Source organism: Octodon degus, unplaced genomic scaffold (assembly GCF_000260255.1).
Source record: "Octodon degus isolate 3935 unplaced genomic scaffold, OctDeg1.0 scaffold00011, whole genome shotgun sequence".
Taxonomy (NCBI): Eukaryota; Metazoa; Chordata; class Mammalia; order Rodentia; family Octodontidae; genus Octodon; species Octodon degus.
Genome location: NW_004524587.1, coordinates 19,155,802 through 19,165,972, shown reverse-complemented (window position 1 = coordinate 19,165,972; position 10,171 = coordinate 19,155,802).

Genomic DNA, 10,171 nt, shown 5'->3' with positions numbered 1-10,171 from the left:
CTTTAAATCTCTGCAGAATATAAAAGAATTAAAATAAAAAAAAATTTTAGAAAATTTTTTTTATTTTAATTAATTATTTTTTTTTGGCTGGCTCAGGATGCCTTCAGGGCAGGTCTGGTAAGGCTTGAGGATCAAACCACAGCATCTTGATTGCTTTGTTTAAGCAATCACTTAAACAACTGAGCTAATTATCCTTCCTTATAGCCTATAAATTTTCATGATAGATCTAATTTATTGTAGCCTAAGAATGATAAGAGGCAGTTTATCATTTTGGAACTAACTTGTTCTCATTTTGAGAAAAAGGGGAACCATTTTCCCAAACTCTAACCCTGTCCAGTTCTGGGTCTGATCTCTTACTGGCTCCTAGAACCAAGACACAGGTGTTTGCAATGAGTAGAGCAGCTTTGGTGATGTGATTCGCGTACATTTTTTGATTACAGACTTGCTTCCTACAAGGCGTTTGGAAATTCTGCAGTAGTTTTCCTTTTTCTTTTTCTTGTTTTAGGTGCTGCTTTTGTTTGAATTTTTTAATTACTATTTTTAAACTCAGCGTTTGATAGCTGCTATTTCCAGGGACGGTGTTGTTCTGAGTTAGCCTGGCCTGCCACTACGATTAAATGAAGTTCTTCCTCACATATTTTCTACTTCCATTTTGCAATTCATGTTTTCTTAACTCACTCACATGGAAATAAATTGTTCTTTTACATAATGCTCACTCATTGACTTTGCTGCACCTTTTCATTCACAAGCCAAAAAGCAGACTTGCTAAAAATGTGTGAATCACACAAGCACAAGAATTATTCCATTGCCTTAGAAAAAGCCCATATAAAATCGTGACTGAATTAGGATTAGTTACTCTCAATTTGGAAGAATTTATTTCCCAACATTGACACCTACTTATATCATCACTAGATTTGTCAATCAGGTCTGTTTTATGAGACCTAATCCAGTACTGTGTCTTCCAACCTCCTTATATTAAACCTGGAAAATGACTGCCAGTAATCTACCTTACTTAGTTTGCGGAGCTAAATCAATGCATAACATAATAGCTGGTCAATGTTAGACTCTTACTATATAATTGTTGGGTGAATTAAAATGTTAGATTGTCCTGAAAGTTACCCATCATATGTCAGATAAAATTTAACGGTTACTTGTTAAATTGCTGTGTGATGTTTATAGCATACACAAGAAAACAGATACACCACAAAATCATAAAAGAAAAGAATTAACATTTTGCACATATATAAAACTTACATGTATTTGTATATGTGTGGATGGATTCCTCTCTGTAAATGTTTGCCAATATTTATTTTTTACACATGTTTTAAAAACATCCATTAACACTGAATACTATTTCTCTAAAAGTGAGAACTGAATTCTCTTCGGGGAACAGGTTTACCCTGTGTATACTCCCTCATGTCTGTTTGTTTTTTTTTTAAAGACACATTTATTCAGTGTCATGATCAGACTGTTATGTTTAGCAATCAACAGCATGGGTGCAAAAAGAGGTCTACATTAAAAACCTTTGCTGGAATTGTTTACACTTTCCACCGAACACAAACTAAAATATCCTATTATACAATTAGTCACAAATACAGTCCTCGAATTTTTTGCCCATATGCATAAGTATTGTCTAAAACATGGCTTCTTTATAGCAGTGAGGTTCTGCCACCACTGTGCTTGGCTGAGTTCACAAATCTGTTGTGACCTATAGCTTCCCTGTCACTTCTCTGGTTCTCTTCTCCTACTAGGCTTTGTTTCCTGAAAGTACTTAAAACCCTCTCCCACTGCCAAAGCTACTGATGCTGCTGGATTCACCATAGTCACCTTGATTTTATAGTTTGGTAAAATACTGGCCTCCACCACCACAGGGCTCAGAACTTCTGCCTTCAATGTTTCCTCCTTTCATGGTTCCAAAATTTGAAGACTGACTCTCATAATTGCCAAATTCACCATATCTTCCACTACCTCCACAATTGCTTCCGTCATTACCAAATCCATTGTAGCCATCTCCACTGCCACCATATCCACCCTCACCACTGCTACCACGAAAGCCACCTTGACCACTGAAGTTTCCTCCACAACTGAAACTGTTATTACCACCAAAACCTCCTCCACAACCACCACCAAAGTTTCCAGAACCACTTCGACCTCTTTGGCTAGATGAAGCACTAACCATCTCCTCCTTCAACAGGGCTTTCCTCACTTCACAGTTGTGGTCATACACAGTGTGATACTTTTTAATGACAATCTTATCCACAGAATCATAGTCATCAAAGGTTACAGAAGCAAAGCCCCTCTTTTTTCCACTGCCTCAGTCAGTCATAATTTCAATCACTTTGATTTTTCCATATTGTTCAAATTAATATCTTAAGTGATGTTCTTCAGTATCTTATTTAATGCCACCAATAAAATTCTTCACCATTAAGTGAACACCTGGTCTTTGAGAATCTTCTCTTGAGAGAGCTCTCTTTGGTTTCACAACTCTTCCATCCACTTTGAGTGGGGCTGGATTGATGGCTGCATCCACCTCTTCCACAGTGGCATAAGTGACAGACCCAAAGCCCCTGGAATACTTGGTGTTTGGGTCTTTTATACCCTGCACTCTGTAAGTGTTACCCATTTTTTAAAATGTCTCCTCAAACTCTTACCAGTTGTTTCAAAGTTCAGCCCTCCAACAAAGGGCTTCTGTAGCAGTTCGGGCTCCTTGGGAGACTCTGATTTAAACATGACAGCAGTCAGCAGATAGACTGACGATGCTTCCTCCATGGTGTCCATCAGCCTCCCTCCTGTCTTGAAATGAAATATTAGCTTCATGAGGGGACACCAAGGAGTGAATGTGTATATGCATACATGCACTTTTTTATATTTGAAATGATTCAAACACACTTTAATAACTATTTGGGGGCTGATGAGATAGCTCAGTGGACTAATCACCTGCTTAGGCAAGCGTAGGCAAGCACAGGAATTGCTGTTCAATCCCCAGTACTACAGGCCACACTGGCCCTGCCCCCAGTGCTGGCTTAGCCTGCCACCAAGACAAGGCCTGATGGCACATCCCTGTAATTCCAGCTCTGGGGAGATTGAAAGCAGAAGGATAGCTATGAGTTCAGGCTGTGTAGTGAGACCTTGCAACAATCAAATATATTCAAATGATATAAAATAAAATAAACATAACAATCTAGTGTTAGGTTTTGTCTTTTAGAAAGAATTGGCTCAGATTGGCACTTTCCTTCTTGCTGTTTCTTATCTACCCCTCTACATTCTTGACTTTGCCATAAATCCTAAGTAAGCTAGCAGAGGGTAGGCTTCAGGGGCACCTTGACGTGCTGGTGTGGTCCATGCTTGGTTCTGGGGAAGTAAAGGCAGGACCAGAGGAATTTTGAAAGACAAATCCAGAAAGTCTGACTATACTATACTCCCCAACCAGTCAATGCTGATCCTGCTTAAACTGTTTTCTCTACACATCTCCCATTCTGGTTCCAAATCACTGTTTTTTTTTGTTTGTTTGTTTGTTTGTTTGTTTTTTTAAATCAATGTATGTTTCTTTCATTATTTACTTAGTTTGTTGGTGTCCTTGCCCATATTGACAGAAACTTTATGGAATATGCATTCAATTTTACTAACTTGAATGCTCTATTAATTTAGTTTTACTGTCTTTCCTGATGCAGGCAATAAAGTCAAAAGAAGAAACGGTAACTAATGGAGTGAGTGACCTAAAGCTTGCAGTTTTGATCAAAGTCATACAGTTAGCACGATAGAGAATAAAACCTGCTTGCAAGGAATGCTTAAAATTTTCTGGGTCATTAGTTCACCAATTTTAATATTAAAATGAAAATGCTAACAAAGAATGATACTGTAAAAACATTCAGCAGGAAAGGTTTTGGATTTTGAGTTTCCTCAGCCCTTCGTGTAAGTTTCCTGACAGCATAGACCCTCAGTACATTGTCCACAGAGGAGGAACACTGGTTTGGTTTAATGATTAATAAGATAGCACAGATAAATACCACTGATAATGTCATTTAAAACACATGTCTCTGATATTAGAAAAGAAGAAACTCTGTAGTGAATTATATTAATATACTTATAAATTTTAATGCATATAAACACATTCTTCTTGTATTTACCATTGGTTTCATTTTTCTTTGCAAAGCCCTACATGAGACCCTGTTGTGATTTCGTGTTTTGAATTTCATTCCTGCTCCTCAGCAGGGTCATCCTTATTTTAATTGGGTCTTGTTAAGAATCTTACAGAAGGCAGAGGCCTTATAATACTCACTGGATGAAAAATACTGTGCAGTTCTAGAAGCAATTTTGTTAAAAATATACTTGTATTTGAAGATTGTTTTTAAGATCCACAGAGAGGTGTAAGTTGTGCATATTCATTAGTTACAAAATCCTTACTCAAATTTACTTATACACTATAGAGACTTCATGGATTCACATAAGTAAATTTTCTAGAGGCCTCAGGGACAACCAGATCTAAGTCATTCTGTCATCAGATTTGTCTTGCTCTGTCACTTGGTTTTGTTTGCCTATGGAGCTGCTTGACTTTCAGAAAGGCCATTCCCCTGTAGACACAGGAACAGCTCTCATCTTCTTTACATAGTTTTATTTTTTCCTACAGAATTTTGCTAAAAAAAAAAAGGGAATGCTTCTTTTTAGGGAAAAAAAGTAGAACAAAAGTATTGCTATCCAGAGCTATTGATATATCTTCAAGTGTACCTTGACTTAGTATAATTGCATATTCTAATGTTCTTTTATCTATTATTCTCATTTTCAATCTCTATATATGATAATAATCTTTATAAGGTCCTATAAGCTAAATAAATGAATCTGATGCTGAGAAAATTAAAATATTCAAGGGAAGGAGCAAAAGGAAGGGAATTGAAATGTGTTTTGCACACATACCAATCCCCTATAGTAAATTTAATCTTTATGTACTGCAATGAAGTGCTAATACTAAGAAAATAACAAAACACTGAAGCAGAGTCTACTCTCAACTATTACATCAATATTTAGTTTAATAAATAGTGTTCTAAAATTATGTAGGATTAACATAACAAGGACCCTAACAGTGAGTTAAAGCAAGCAAGGACAGATGAATTATATAAGCAAAGATGTGAAAACTATAAATCCTAAAAGGAAATTGTAAACTCTGTAAAAGACTGAAAGATTGGCCTTTTTTCGTTCATCAGCACAGTGATCACAGCTAAGAGACCCTAACAGTGAGCTTGATCACAGGTAAATAAAAATTTCTCTAAGGGGAATGTTAAAAAGAATAAAGGGATCAAAAAGAAACAAATAAAATAGAACAGAACATCTAACAAATGCAGAAAACTTCACAAGCTTTGTCGTATTATATTGCCAAGTCAGAAAAGTAAATACATGTACAACGGAGAAAAATATTGGAATAAGAGTGGCTGATAGCATTCCAATATTAATGAAAGACTCCAAAATATACATCCAAAGGGGAAGAAAAGAGGGGCTCAAGGGAGGAGAGGGGACTGCAAAAAAAGAGGATCTAAAATATTCCATGGATGGGTACAAATTTCCTGTGATGAACACATCATTATGTACATCTAAATACACATTATATATATCTAAAAGGCACCAACAAATATAATTAAAAATTTTCTAACATCATAAAAAGAAGGCCCACCTATACTTATTTACAAATAAGCTAAAGTGAACACAAAGACTGAGCTATCTTAAAAGTTAATAAACAGAGAGCTACAAGCCACTCCAAACAAGTCAGGAATATCTGTATTTATTTCAGCCAAAGAAGACTTCAGAAATGGATAAAGAGGGATAATGATGAAATGATTTATTGTCCAAAAAAAGCAATTGTTAATCTGTATCTGTCAAACAGAGCACTAAAATATGTGTGGAAAAAAATGTAAATGAATTGAAAAAGAAAGAAAATTGACTATTTTAGCTGAATAATTGAGCACCCTTTAGTAAGCAATTGAAAGAACAAGTTAGCAATGTGTTGGATCCAGTTGAACTAAACAGAGCTATCATTAATCTAATTGGCAGTTACAAAATCAGCCATCCCAATTCAGCAAGTTCATATTCTACTCAAGCTTTCATCCACTCATGCTTTCATAGCACGTCAACCAGTGTGGACCACATGTGGACTTATAACACATATCTCAATATCCTTAAATGACAGCAATCATACTAAGTATATTCACAGTAGAAATAATTAAGCTGAGTATTAGTAAAACACCATTAGAATATAATCAGATACAAGGAGATTCAACAGAACAATAATAAACAACATATGGATCAAAGGGATTATGAAAGAAATTTTAAAGTATTTGAACTCAAAAATAAATGTCTTAAAAAACAAATAATCTATCTTGTTAAATTTTATATAATTTAATGAAATAATGCTTTAATGGAAATGTAGATAACATGATACTATATGTTAGAACATAAATGTATATATACATATAAAATTAAATATATAAAGCTATTTTTTAAAGAGAGTAAAAAGGATAAATAAAACAAAAAATTGCAATTCATACAGAATTTCACTTAACAAAGTAATATGAATTTCAGAGTAGTTGTTGTTATACATAGTGTTATTTTCCAACCAGTTATTCATATTACCAGATATATGCATGTAAAATTGTAAGAAGAAAGAAAAACATTGTATAAGAAATTAAGAAGCCAAAAAGGATAAACAATTGAAAAAAGATGACAAAACAAATTAAAGTATTAACTGCTTCTTTCCATAGACCAGCAGAAATGCATAGTACACTTGTCCAAATCATTCTGCTTACATGCATATATTAAATCTCTTTCCCCCAGTCCCTCTCCTGTCCTTCTCCACAGCACAGTAACTCTTTCCTTTTAATAAGTTCATTCCCTTTACCAATGTCTATTTTGCCCTTCAGATTCCCTTTTTCTCTTTCAGGTTCTCACATTGAGACAATATGATGTTTGCACAGGCGGGTCTGATTTATTTCACTTACGAGTATGTTCTCTAGCTGCATCCATTTACCAGTAAAATGCTCAAATTTATTGTCTTGTAGACAACTAATATTCCACTGTGTAAAAACACATCTTCTTTATCTATTCTTCAGCTGATGGGCATCTGGGTTGTTTCCAGGATTTAGCTATCACAAATTGCACAGTTTAGGCTGGTCTGAGAGCTCAGTGGACCAAAGCACCTGCCTGCTTAGGCAGAGTGCAGCAGCTGGGGTTTGATCTCAGGCCTGTTGTGCCAGTCTTGTCCTTATGACGCACTGAGATGGTGATTGAGACTGGGCGTGGTGACGCACACCTGTAATCCCAACGCTTGGAAAACTGAAAACAGGAGAATCACTAGAAATCTGATCTGTGTAGTGAGACCATGTAGACCCCGTATCCCCTGTACTAAATGCAAAGCAAAGCAAAACAAAGCAAACAAGCAAACAAATTGTGCTGTTATAAACATGGGTGCACATACATCAGTGTGGCATGAGGTTTTTGGTTCTTCTCAAAAAATATCTAGGAGGGAAATAGCTCACTGGAATGGGGTCTCCAATCCTAGCTTTTTAAAGAATATTTACACTAATTTCCCTAGTGGTTGCAACAGTCTGTATTCCCTCCAGCAGTTTAGAAGGCTTTCTTTTTCTCCACAGCCTCTCCTTTATTTGTTATTGGCTTACTTCTTGATGTTAGCCACTTTTTCTGTGATGAGATGTAATCTCACTGTTGTTTTCATTTGCATCTCTTGAATGACCAATGATGTTGAACATTTTTCATATATTTACTTTTCCTTTGTGTTTCTTCAACTGAAAAGCGTATATTCATCTCAGATGTCCATTTTTGGATTGGGTCTTTGAATTTGGGGTGCCTTAATTTTTTAATTCTTTGTATGTTCTAGATAAAAGGCCTTTGTCTGAGAGACAGTTGGCTATAATTTTTTTTTCACAGTTTGTTGGCTTTTGTTTTACTCTGGTGGAGATTTGCTTTGAAGTGCAGAACCTTTTCAAAAAAATGAGATTCCAATAGTTGATTATTTGAAGCATTTGCTGTGCAGTATGGTTTTTGTTCATGGACCCTCAACTTACCCCTATGTTTTTAAGATTTCTACCAACATTTCCCTCCAGAACACTTAGTGTTTCTGTTTTAATATTTAAATCTTTGATCCATTTTGACTGTAACTTTGTCCATAGTGATAGGCATGGGTCTTGTTTTAGCCTTCAGCATGTGAAAAGCCTGTTTTTCCAGCACTATTTGTTAAAGAGGCTTTCTTCAAGTGAGCCTGTTTTGCCCCTTTTTCAATGATAAGGTGGCTGAGTGTGTTTGCAGCTGTGTCTGCAACTTCTAATCGGTTCCACTGATCCTCAGGTCTGTCTCCATGCCAGTACCATGTTTATTCTTTATATAATAACTTCAGGTCAGGGATTCTAATATGTCCTGCCTTTCCTTTGTTTCCCAGGATTGCTTTTGATATTCTGGATCTCATCTGGTTCCAAATGAATTTGAGGAAAACTTTCTCTAGTTCTATGAGGTATTCTAATGGTATTTTAATCAGAATTGCATTGAATCTGTATAGCAATTGCAGGAGTGTGGCCATTTTTACAATGTTGTCTTTTCCTATCCAGGAGCATGAAAGATTTTTCCATTTTCTCATATCTTCTAATATCTCTTTTCTCAGAACACTATAATTTGTATTTATAAATCTTTTATGTCCTTTGTGAAACTAATTCCTAAGTATTCCATTTTTTGGATGTTATTGTGAAAACATGGTTTCCCTAATTTCTCTCTCAGTGTGTTCATTGATTGTGTGAAAAATGCAACTGACTTTTGGGTGTTGACATTGTGTCTTTCTACATTGTTGAATTTATTGACTAAATCTATAAGACTCTTGGTAGAGTTTTTGGGTTCCTCTATGTAGTGTACCATGTCATCTCTAAATAGTGATAATTTCTCTTCTTCTTTTCCAACCTTATTCCATTTATTTTTCTTTCTTGTCTAATTGCTCTGGCTAATGTTTCCAAAACTATATTGAATAGGAGTGAAGACAGTGGACATCTTTGTCTTGTTCCTGATTTTGAGGTGAAAGTTTTCAGGTTTTGCCCATTTAGTATGATGTTGGCCGTTGGTTTCTCATAGATGGCTTTTATCAGGTTGATATGTAGATCATCTACTTTAATTTTCTGTAGGCTTTTTATCATAAATGAGTTTTGAACTTTGTCAAAAATTTTTTTCTGCATGTATTGAGATGATCATGTGGTTTTTGGTTTTGGCTCTATTGATGTGGTATGTTACATTTATGGATTTGTGTATGTTGAGCCATCCTTGCATTCCTAGAATGAATCCCACTTGATCTTGATGATTTGCTCTGTTCTGTTTGGAGCATTTTATTGAGGATTTTTGCATCTATATCCATTAGAGATTGGCCTGTAGTTCTCTTTTTTAGTTGGCTCTTTCTCTGGTTTTGGAATCAGAGTAATACTTGTCTCTAAGAATGAGTTTGAGAGAACTGCTTCCCTTTCAATTTCATTGAAGAGTTTGAGAAAGTGGCATTAAATCTTCTCTAAATTTCTTCTAGAATTCTTCTGTGAATCGATGAGGACCTTTTCTTTTTTGATAGATTTTATTACATTTTCAATTTTGTTTCTCCTTAGTGGCTTATTCAGAGGTTGTATATCCTTTTGACTCATCTTTGGCATTTCATATGTATCTAGGTAACTGCATTAACTATGTGTTTTTCATTCTGTGAAAGTAAAGCCTTTGGAATTCACACTTTTCATTCCTTAGTGTATGAATTTTGTTTTTTCTGTCCTTTTTTAAATTAGGTTGGCTAGGGGCTTGTCAATTTCATTTATTTTTCAACTTCATTTTTCTTCACTTTTTAAAGTATTGAATACTAGGAAACAATATCATACCATGTCTTATAAGTAGATTGTAAGTCAAAATTAGTAGGATTTTCACCCTTACTATATATGCTGATACCTGTGAACTAAGCAACTGCACTGAAGATAGCAATGTGTATTACTAGGGTCATGCTTGGAATGCCTGTCATTCTGGTTTTCTAAATATGTACTGCTTGTCATGTCATACCAATTACTGCTGTATTGTCTCTCAAGTAAATGTTTGTTTTAAAAAAGAGGTAATCGATGAAAACAAGAGAAAAGAAAAAAATGTCATATGACTGTCCTGCTACAAT